Consider the following 12,150-nt stretch of genomic DNA (forward strand, 5'->3'; position numbering starts at 1 on the left):
AAAGCTGGGACAGGAGAATCACTTGAACCTGGGAGGCAGAGGTTGCAATGAGCCGAGATCATGCCACTGCACTCCAGCCTGGGCAACAGAGCAAGACTCCATCTCAAAATATATATATATATACATATTCACGTAAAATGCTGTGAGAGGCCTTGACTTCCATGGGATAGAGGGTAGGCACAGCTAGCATGGTGGAAGAGGGAAGCCCTGCCTCACCTCTAGAAGAGAGGGTACATCTTGGAGCAACATCAGAAAAAGACATTTATGAACGATTAGTTTCTCTTATCTAACATTAGTCAGTGAAGTGTTAGGATGACCAAAAAGCACATGTTGCCTACAGCTATGTTAGCCTGTAGATCATTCTTTTTCCTCTCCAAAGCATTGCTTTGGAAACTTTCTGAGCAAATAGTTGAACTTATTTTTCTTGAGAGCTGCCATACAGTTAATGTAGCCTGAAGTTTAGAAGTCATTATTTTCTATTCTGAATCTTTGGCTTTAGAAAGTATTTAAATATACATCACTCATGTTTACACATTGATTTATAGGATTGACTATGTTGTTTACACTTGAATTTTGGAGTTTACTTCCTCTGAATAATATATTTGAAGAAGCCCAACTTTCTTTCAAGGTAAAGAGGAGTTATTCAATATACCTATGCTGGATTAAACTGTTGAAACTTGTTTTCTGAGGGCATTACGGCACAAGACTTAATCCCTGAAATGAAGTCTGAAGAGCCTTAGCCACGTCTCAAGTGCCAGTACAATGGCAGCAATACCGGTACCTTCAGCACTGGCCACAGGTACCACTTTCTGAGCACTTCCTACGTGCCAGAATTATCTAAGGGTGTTCTCACACATTATCTCATTTAATATTCACAGCACTGACAGCAAAATGAGGAGTCTGAGGCTCAGGGAAGCTAGTTCACCTGTCCAGTGTCACCCAGCCAGGAGGCACCCAAACTTGGGTTGGAAAGATAGTGTCTCTTCCTCTCCAGTGCTGAGAAGTTTGAACCACCATTTGTAAAAGACTGTCCAGGAACCCATGGCATCCTTAAATGCCAACTTTCTCATATACACAAAGGTGTATCCCAACTATAACTGAGTCAGACCTCACCAAAAAGGCTAGATTGTCCACAGGACACAGAGATGCCGGGCACAAGAGCTAGCAGACTATAGGTCCTGTACTCTGGAGACTCGGGAAGAAGCTGACTCACTGCCACTTCAGTGAGTTTCTTCCCACCAGGAGATGAATATGCTTTGGAAATGTCACCATCTGACCATCCTCCTTGGGGACTCAACCAAAGCTTGGGCAAACAGGGCAAGTTGCAACCTGCCTGCCAGGAAAATAGAACAATTGCTGCCTTTCTGAGATGCCAGTAAACTGGATTTTTAATGGCTTGAAACCAGCCTCTTGTCAGCAAGTACCTATTCACACAGACCAAAGACCCTTCATACTGTCCACTCACCACCTCACCCCCAGCCGCTGTTCCCCAGAAAGAGAGAACAGAGAATCCAAAGATGTCCAGTGGTTGGCATTGATATACCCCTTTTCTAGATGCCATCCTTTTTTTATTCCCCATGTCAGTCCTCTGGCGCCTGAATCAATTGTCCTGCAGCTCAAACAGAACATTTTTCTACCTTCTTAGGACTTACTCTTCCCTCGCACCCTCCTAGTTTTTGCCTAAATCTAGTGCAGAAAAGGATTCATGGAGGAATGTGAGAGACGGGCAAGTACAGCTCCAGTGCATCACGATGTATAACTCCACCTTAAAGCTGCCATTAAAAACTTGTCAGAAATTTGGGCCACTGGGTCTCCTGGTGCATTCCTAAGTGGATGAAAGCTGCCCACTCAGTCTCTTAGCTGCTGCAGCTCACACAGACCAGCTCAGGAGCCCCATACCAGCAGGCAACACATCCATCACCAGCATGTCTCATCAACATATACTGCGGCAGCTGGTAAAACCCAGGTGCTTACACCTCTCTGTGAGAAAGAGCAATTCAGTAAGTCCAGGATGGGGCCCAGGCATCTGCATGATCTAAATGTACCTAAGTTGATTATTTTTGTGTATGTATGATGGAGTCTCACTCTGTCACCCAGGCTGGAGTGCAGTGGCCCAATCTTGGCTTATTGAAATCTCCACCCCCTGGGTTGAAGTGATTATCCTGCCTCAGGCTCCCCAATAACTGGGACTACAGGTGCATGCCATCACACCTGACTAATTTTTGTATTTTTTGTATAGACAGGGTTTCACCATGTTGGCCAGAATGGTGACCTCAGGTGATCCACCCGCCTCGGCGTCCCAAAGTGCTGAAATTACAGGCGTGAGCCACCGTGCCCAGCCTGAATGTACATAAGTTAATTCTGATAGAGATAATCTTATGTTTACACTTGAAAAACGCTGACATAATCAATGTCCAAATTGTTTACTTGAAGGAACAACAGCACAATAATAGCTTACATGAATGAAGCTCTTTCTATGGGCCAGTGATGTGGAGATATCTCACTTAATCCTCAAAAAAATCACCCAAGATATATATTATTATTGTCCTCATTTTTGTGGATGATGAAGCTGAAGTTCGGAGAGATGTGATAGCTTGCCCAACATCACATCTCTGATATACCAGGGAAAGAGTTCTCTCACCCTGATCCAGTGTTACTGTCTGAACTTCCGACAGCCTCAATATACCTTCCATGCATTATACATGGAAGAATAACCTTCTCTGGAATTTTATCTTTCACCTTAAAAGTCACAGGTATATCTACAGCCAGTTCCTCATACCACAAATGCATTTGATAACATTATAAATGGAAGTTTACATGAAGAAATATATTTTGTTATTCAGAATCGTTATCGACATCAATAATCCAAATGTGAATTTAGTGCTTACTGAATGCAAGACTGATTATATGTTACGTGCCTTCAAAATGCAAAGCCAAAGGTTAAAGGGGGATGTAATTTTTAAAATGTAAAACTATGAGGATTTCAGGTAGGATGGGCATAGACTGATTTAAAAATTCTTAGAAGACTTTAATTAGGAGTCAACTCTTGAAGCTTGAGAGAGAGAAGACAAAGCTGAAGGTAATAAACGTTGGGAAACTATTACCTCAAGCACGTGCCAGAGCATGACATCTTGGCAGCTGGCCTAAGCCAGCAGTTGAACACTTAGGAGTAAGGTATAGACAGATAAGGATAATTGAAATGATGGAGTCAGGGAGGGGAGAGTACCTGTGAGTAAAAAATGTTTTTAAAAATCACTCTTAGGGCTGGTGCAGTGGCTCATGCCTATAATCCCAGAACTTTGGGAGGCCCAGGCAGGTGGATCACAAGGTCAATAGATCAAGACCGTCCTGCTCAACATGGTGAAACCCCATCTCTACTAAAAATACAAAAATTAGCTGGGTGTGGTGTTGCATGCCTGTAGTCCCAGCTACTCAGGAGGCTGAGGCAGGAGAATCACTTGAACCCAGGAGGAGGAGGTTGCTGTGAGCTGAGATCATGCCACTGCACCCCAGCCTTTTGACAGAGCAAAACTCCATCTCAAAATATAAAATAAAATAAAGCACTCTTTACTGTAGAAAGATTAAGGCTGAAAGGGTTAGGATCAAAGCGAATGAAATTAGGAATAATTAGATTAAAGTAAGCATGAACTTACCATCATCTCCAAATCCTCACAACTTATGTAACTAACCCCATAGCAACCCACTGGTGAGGCTTTTCTGAGCAGCCCCCCTCACAGTTCCCCCCTCCTCCTAGAGGTGACAGTGTGGCAATGCCTTGCTAATAGCATTATTTGGTCATTGGGATATCTCAGAGCCCCGGGGGCTAGATTTGAGGGTGGCCAGAGGGTGGCCATCCAGGGCCAGGTGGCTCTGTGCTTCAAGACACAGTAATCGACCTCATTTTCTATGCTTCTATAGGCCTCTGGGAAAGATGTAGAGGCTGGACGATGAACAAATCTGAGACCACACAGCTATGCATGGTAATAAAACACCAAACTCATTGAAGCCAGGAATCTGTATCCATTAGGTCATACTTCAGAAAAGTTTCTTTTACTTAAAATGGATAGAGAACATACAGTTGTTATTTGAGAAATATGGAAGAGTGTGTGTGTGTGTGTGTGTGTGTGTGTGTGTGTGCTTGTGTGTGTGTAATGCCTTTTTCAGACAAACAAATGCTGAGATAATTCACCACTAGAAAGCCAGCACTACAAGAACTGCTAAAAGGAGCTCTAAATCTTAAAACAAATCCTGGAAACACATCAAAACAGAACCTCTTTAAAGCGTAAATCTCACAGGACCTATAAAACAAAATACAATTTTTAAAAATCAAGGTATACAGGCAACTGTATGGTGTTTCACATCTTAATATGAATGGTACTTCACATCTCAATGCTAATATTGAATATAAATGGCCTAAATGCTCCACTTAAGAGATACAGAATTACAGAATGGATAAGAATTCACCAACCATCTGCCACCTTTAAGACACTCACCTAACACATAAGGACTCACATAAACTTAAGGTAAAGGGGTGGAAAAACACATTCCATGCAAATGGACACCAAAAGTGAGCAGGAGTAGCTGTTCTTATAACAGAAAAAAAACAAACTTTAAAGCAGCAGCAGTTAAAAAAAGACAAAGAGGGACATTATACAAAGAAAAAAGGTCTTGTCCAACAGGAAAATACCACAATTCTAAATAGATATGCACCTAACACTGGGGCTTCCAAATTTCTAAAACAATTACTGATAGGCCTAAGAAATTAGGTAGATGGCAACACAATAATAGTGGACTTCAATACTTCACTGACAGCATTAGACAAGTCAACAAGACAGAAAGTAAAAAAAGAAACAATGGGCTTAAACTATCCTCTGAAGGAAATGGACTTAAAAGATTTTTACAGAACATCCCATCCAACAACTGCAGAATATACATTCTATTCAACAGTGCCTGGAACTTTCTCTAAGATAGACTATATGATAGGCCACAAACAAGCCTTAATAAATTTAAGAAAACTGGAATTATTTCAAGCACTTTCTTAGACCACAGTGGAATAAAACTGGAAATCAACTTCAAAAGGAACCTTTGAAACCATGCAGATACGTGGAAATTAAATTACCTGCTCCTAAATGATCATTAGGTCAAAAATGAAATCAAGACAAAAATTTAATAATTCTTTGAACTAAACAATAGTGACTGGAAAAAAAAGGATCCAAGATGGCCGATCGTTAGCATCTTGGGATTGCAACTCCCAGTGAAAGTGCAGAGAATGAGAGGACGCCACACTTTCAGACAAATTTTTGTCACTCACGGACCAGAAGATTCCCAGTGGAGGAGCCCCACGGGTCGCCAGCATGACTCTTCTGGCCGGCGCAGCGGTTTTGTTGGCATGTCGACAAGGCAGCTCTTGGCACAGAGTAAACAGGACTGGTTGCCCTTCTGACTGACGGAGCTCTGGGAAGGCAGAGTCGCCTATTACCGACTCAAGAAGGAAGCCAGACTGGAGATTCCCGGGCAGAAAAGCACCATCAGTCTTAACACGGCTGTTTTGGCCAGTGCAGTGGGTTGCTCAGATTTCGGCCCTGGGAATTAACAACTTGGACGTCCACTCAGAGACCTAATTTGAAAGTTGGTAATTACAAAGATGGCAGGTGGATAAATTTACAATGATGGGAAGAAACCAGTGTAAAAAGGCTGAGAATACTCAAAATCAGAAGGCCTCTCCCTCTAAAGAGGATCACAGTTCCTCATCAACAAGGGAACAAGACTTGATGGAGAACGAGTGCATTCCATTAACAGAATCAGGCTTCAGAAGATGGATAATAAGAAACTTCTGTGAGTTAAAAGAACATATTGCAGCCCAATGTAAAGAAACTAAGAACTTTGAAAAAAGGTTTGACGAAATCCTAATGAGAATGACAATTTAGAGAGGAATATAAGTGAATTAATGGAACTGAAGAATACAATATGGGAACTCCTAGAACTATGCATAGGTTTAAACACTCGAATTGATCAAGCAGAAGAACGGATATCAGAGGTCGAAGACCAACTTAATGAAATAAAACAAGAAGACAAGAATAGCGAAAAAAGGATAAAAAGGAATGAGCAAAGTCTCCAAGAAATATGGGACTATGTGAAAAGACCTAATTTACGTTTCATAGCTGTACGTGAGTGTGACAAAGAGAATGAATCCAAGCTGGAAAATACTCTTCAGGATATTATTCAGGAAAACTTTCCCAACCTAGCAAGGCAGGACAATATTCAACTCCAGGTAATACAGAGAACACCACAAAGATATTCCTCAAGAAGAGCAACCCCAAGGCACGTAATCATTAGATTCACCAGGGTTGAAACAAAGGAGAAAATACTAAGGGCAGCCAGAGAGAAAGGTCAGGTTACCCACAAAGAGAAGTCTATCAGACTTACAGCAGATCTCTCAGCAGAAACCCTACAAGCCAGGATAGAGTGGGGACCAATATTCAACATCCTTAAAGAACAGAACTTTCAGCCCAGAATTTCATATCCAGCCAAACTAAGCTTCACAACTGAAGGAAAAATAAAACATTTTATGAACAAGCAAGTACTCAGAGATTTTATTACCACCAGGCCTGTTTTACAAGAGCTTCTGAAAGAAGCATTACACATAGAAAGAAACAACCAGTATTAGCCTTTCTAAAAATATACCAAAAAGTAAAGAGCATCAACATAAAGAAGAATTTACATCAACGAATGGAAAAATCAGCCAGTTAATATCAAATGGCAGTAATCCTAAATTTAAAGTGACTAAATCCCCCAATCAAAAGATACAGCCAAAACCCAACAGTGTGCTACATCCAGACCCATTTCACATGCAAGGATACACAAAGACTCAAAACAAAGTGATGGAGAAAGATTAACCAACTAAATGGAGAGCAAAAATAAATAAATAAATAGCAGGAGTTGCAATTCTCACATCTGATAAAATAGATTTTAAAGCAACAAAGATATAGTGGTAAAAGGATCAATGCAACAATAAGAGCTAACGATCCTAACACCCAGATACATAAGACCTATAAAGAGATTTAGACTCAACGAGACAGAAAATTAATAAGGATATCCAGGACTTGAACTCAGATCCAGAACAAGTAAACTTAATAAATATTTATAGAGCTCTCCACTTTAAATATACAAAATATACATTCTTGTCAATACCACATCACACCTACTCATAGGTTTAAATGAAATATTGATCAGCCATTATTAATACCCATTTTTAGAATAAAGCAACATTTCTGTTCTCTCTCCCTCTTTTTTTTCCTCTTTCTTCCTCTCCTTCACTCCTTTTTTTTTTCTTTCCTTCTCTCCTTTAAAATAAAAAAAGAAGAAAATTTGTTTTGGTTCCTACTTACTGCTCCCTCCCCCAGTAGTCAAACTACAGCTTATCCATTCTTTCAACAAACATAAAAAATAAAATAAAAGAAATTCTAGACAGAGAAAACAGACAATCTACAGAATAGGAGCTCATTAAAAAAAAAAAAAAACCTCAATAAAAAGTGGGCAAAGGACATGAACAGACACTTTTTACAAGAAGACACACATGTGGACAACAATTATTGCAAAAAAAAAAAGCTCAATATCGCTGATCATTAAAAAAATATAAATCAAAACCACAATGAGATACTATCTCACACTCATCAGAATGGCTATTATTAAAAAGTTAAAAAATAACAAATTCTGGCAGAGAAAAGGGGACTCTTACACACTGTTGGTGGGAGTGTAAATTAGTCCAACCATTAAGGAAACCATGTGGCAATTCCTCAAAGAGCTAAAAACAAGATGATTATTTGACCCAGAAATCTCATTACTGGGTATTACCCAGACAAATATAAATCATTCTACCATAACGATACATGCATACAAAGGTTTATTGCAGCACTATTCGCAATAGCAAAGACATGGAATCAGCCTAAAAGCCTATCAATTACAGATTGAATTTTTTAAATGTAGTACATATACACATGGAATACTATGCAGCCACAAAAAGAATGAGATCATGTCTTCTTCAGGAACATGGGTGGAGCTGGAGACCATTAAAAAAAAATAGTGACTCAATCTATCAACACCTCTGGGATACAGCAAAAGCAGTGCTAAAATGATAATTAATAGCCCTAAACATCTATATCACAAAGTCTGAAAGAGCACAAAAAAATCTAAGTTTACACCTCGAGGAACTAGAGAAACAAGAACAAACCAAACCCAAACCCAGCAGAAGAAAGAAAATAACCAAGATCAGAGCAGAAGTCAATGAAATTGAAACCAAAAAAATACAAAAGATAAATGGGGGGGTGGGTGGGGGAAGCTGGTTCTTTGAAAAGATAAATACAATTAATAGAGCATTAGCAAGATTAACCAAAAAAAGTAGAGAGAAAATCCAAATAAGCTCAATTAAAAATGACACAGGAAATATTACAACTGACACCACAGAAATATCATTCAAGGTTACCTGAACACCTTTATGCTCATAAACTAGAAAACCTAGAGGAGATGGATAAATTCCTGGAAAGATACAACCTTCCTAGCTTAAATCAGGAAGAATAACATACCTTGAGCAGACCAATAGCAAGCAGAGAGATTGAAATGGAAATTTTTAAATTGCCAGCAAAAAAAGTCCAGGGCCAGAAGGATTCACAGCAGAATTTTACCAGACATTCAAAGAAGAATTGGGAGCAATCCTATTGACACTATTCCACAAGATAGAGAAAGAGGGAACCTTCACTGAATCATTCTATGAAGCCAGCATCACCCTAATACCAAAACCAGGAAAGGACACAACCAGAAAAGAAAACTACAGACCAATATCCCTGATGAACAACCCTTTTAGGCCTTCACTTATGCGAGGATTTCATGATGAACAAAAATAAATAGCTGGGACTTAATTAAACTAAAGAGATTTTGCACAGAAAAAGAAACAGTCAGCAGAGTAAACAAGACAAGCCACAGAGTGGGAGAAAATCTTCACAATGTATACATCTGACAAAGGACTAATAACCAGAATCTGCAATGAACTCAAACAAATTAGTAAGAAAAAGAAACCAATCCCATCAAAAAGTGGGCTAAGGACATGAATACACAATTCTCAAAAGAAGATATACAAATGGCCAAAAAACATATGAAAATATGCTCAACATCACTCATGCTCAGGGAAATGCAAATCAAAACCACAATGTGATACCACTTTACTCCTGCAATAATGGTCATAATCAAAAAATCAAAAAATAATAGATATTGGCATGGATGTGGTGAGCAGACAGCACTTAAACTAGTACAACCACCATGGAAAACAGTGTGGAGATTCCTTAAAAAACTGAAAGTAGATCTACCATTTTATCCAGCAATCCCACTTTTGAGTATCTACCCAAAAGTCATTATACGAAAAAGATACTTGCACACAAATGTTTTATAGCAGCACAATTCACAATTGCAAAAATGTGGAACCAACCCAAATACCTATCAATCAACAAGTGGATAAAGAAACTGTGGTATATAATATATCTATATGATGAATAATATTCAGCCATACAAAGTAATGAATTAATGGCATTCACAGTCACCCGGATGAGATTGGAGACTATTATTCTAAGTGAAGTAACTCAGGAATAGAAAACCAAACATAATATGTTCTCACTCATAAGTGGGAGCTAAGTTATGAGAACGCAAAGTTGTAAGAATAACACAATGGACTTTGAGGACTCAGGGGGAAAGGGTGGGAAGAGGGCGAGGGATAAAATACTACAAATTTAGTGCAGTGTATACTGCTCAGGAGATGGGTGCACCAAAATCTCAGTCTCACAAATCACCACTGAAGAACTTACTCATGTAACCAAACACCATCCATTACCCAAAAACCTGTGGAAAGAAAAAATAATTAAAAAAAGAAAAGTTTCTTTTGCTTAATATGGATAGAGAACATACAATTTTTATTTGAGAAATATGGAAGTGTGTGTGTGTGTGTGTGTGTGTGTGTGTGTGTGTGTGTGTGTGTTCCACTAGTTACCACCTGGATAATCAGGAGACATCTACCCCTCAACCTGTCACAATTGGACCTGGAATGCCAAAGCTCACCTGGGACCGTCCTAGTGAAGCCACCACTTTCCCTCCTCCATTGTGTAATTCTTGGTTGATTATCTCAGATTTCGAGAGAAGTTCCTCTGTGGATTACCGAAGTTCTAGGATTGTCCTGATGAACAAAAGGGGTGTGCATCCTTGGAAGGAATCCATTTGGAGATAGAAATCACTTTCCCTAAAGGGGGATAGGGTAAAGAATTTCACTGTGGCTGTACAAAGAAGGAGTTCTCTGAAAGGAGGACCCATCAGAGGACAGGTAGCTGAATGAGGAATTGAAGTGCATCCTTAAATGGGCTCCCTGTGATTCTGGTATACCACAGGCTTTCAGTGGAATTACAGAGAATAAAGTGAAGAAATTGCAAAGGGCAGCATGGCCTTCCTAGTTCCTCCCTCTCTACTGACAATCATAGGGAGCTGGTAGCATCTTATTGCAGGGAGTTGCAATTGAGGGATCATAGAAAGTGATCAGTAGCCAGCAAGGGGTGGGTGACCCATGGAGAAGGTCAGAGTCATGGCAAAGGACATCCATTGAGAAGCTGCAGCCCCAGGACACAGGTACAGGATGACCATGCTTGGGAATGAAAGAGGCTAGAGCTTGGGTCACTCAAAGAGGGGTAACTTTAGGACAAATTCAATAAAGTTTTTATACAGCAGGTAATAAACTTAACATCTTACCCGTGCATGCTGAACATGTAAATAGTTTCTAGAAGGGTTTAGATAAATTTGACTGATAACATTTTAGGGCTGGAAAGGGATACAGAGATCACCTAGTTCAGAAGTTCTCAGCCATGGCTGCACATTACAATCACCTGAGGAGGTTTTAAAAAAAAACACTGACGTTCAAGTCCCAGACCAATGAATCACAACATTTGGGGTGGAACTTGAACATTAGGGTTTTTTTAACTTTTTATTTTAAAATTGTAGGAAGTTGCAAAACTCATACATACAGTCTCATGTACCCTTCCCCCAAAGGTGGCTATCATCAAAATCAGGAAGTTGACATTGTTACAATGCTGTTAACTAGACTACAGATGATTCACTTTTCGCCATTTTTACATGCATGCAGTTATGTGTTGTAGGGGTATGTGTCTCTACACGATAAAATTAGTATTTTTCACAAAATAAAAGAATGGAGTAGCCATTCTTTTATTCCTTCATTTTCCTAATAAACTTGCTTTCATTTTACTCTATGGACTTGTCCGGAATTCTTTCTTGCACTTGATCTAAGAACCTTCTCTTGGGGTCTGGATCCGAACCCCTTCTGGTAACGCTTCTACATACCACTATACCACATTTGCCTGAGACAGAAAAATACAGCAAGGACATCCATCTAAACTTTGTCTGGAGTCTGGGCCCAGGGGAGCTGCAGCACATGGAGGGTCTTTGGAGTGGGTGTGGCAGGTTAGAACTCTTCAGTGCCTAAGCTCAGCTGGCTTTTGCTTTCCTCCTCTGCCTCTGTTCCTGGGACTTGCTCAAGGCTCACAAGGCTGCTTCCCAGTGTCAATTCATCAAAAATAACCAGTTAGAGTGGTTAGGTGTGACGATGAGACTATTGATGAGCAGCTTGTCCCTCGTGCCACTGGCTTATTAAGCAGAAATAGACATAGACAGCTGGGTACTCTCTGGGCGGCTCTTTTAAATTTCTCTTTGGAGAATGTTAAGCATTCACCAGCAGCCAAGGTTACAAAGCTGAAGTTTTCTCTCCATCCCCAGCATTTCCCAAGGGGGTAAAAGGAATGATCAAAGCTATAATGGGTTTGGCTGCCCTTCTCCAGGAATAGCTAGAGGACAACTTCTGCTTGGTGAGTGGCCATTTATGGCAGATTGCCTCTCCTGAGCTGGGGAGCAGGAGCTCAATTATTTACTAGAGGGGGCCATCTCTGGAGGACACAAAGAGCCTTCTGATCTGGTTAGCCATGCAGATCTGAACCGGAATGTTCCTTCCCATTCCACATCGAGAGAAGGGTGGGTTCATTTCCACAATTCTCCTGCAGCAGGAAAACAGAGTAGAAACCCAGCTTCCCAGACACCAATTCCATTTCCACA

This window comes from Callithrix jacchus, chromosome 10 (genome assembly GCF_049354715.1).
Source record: "Callithrix jacchus isolate 240 chromosome 10, calJac240_pri, whole genome shotgun sequence".
Taxonomy (NCBI): domain Eukaryota; kingdom Metazoa; phylum Chordata; class Mammalia; order Primates; family Cebidae; genus Callithrix; species Callithrix jacchus.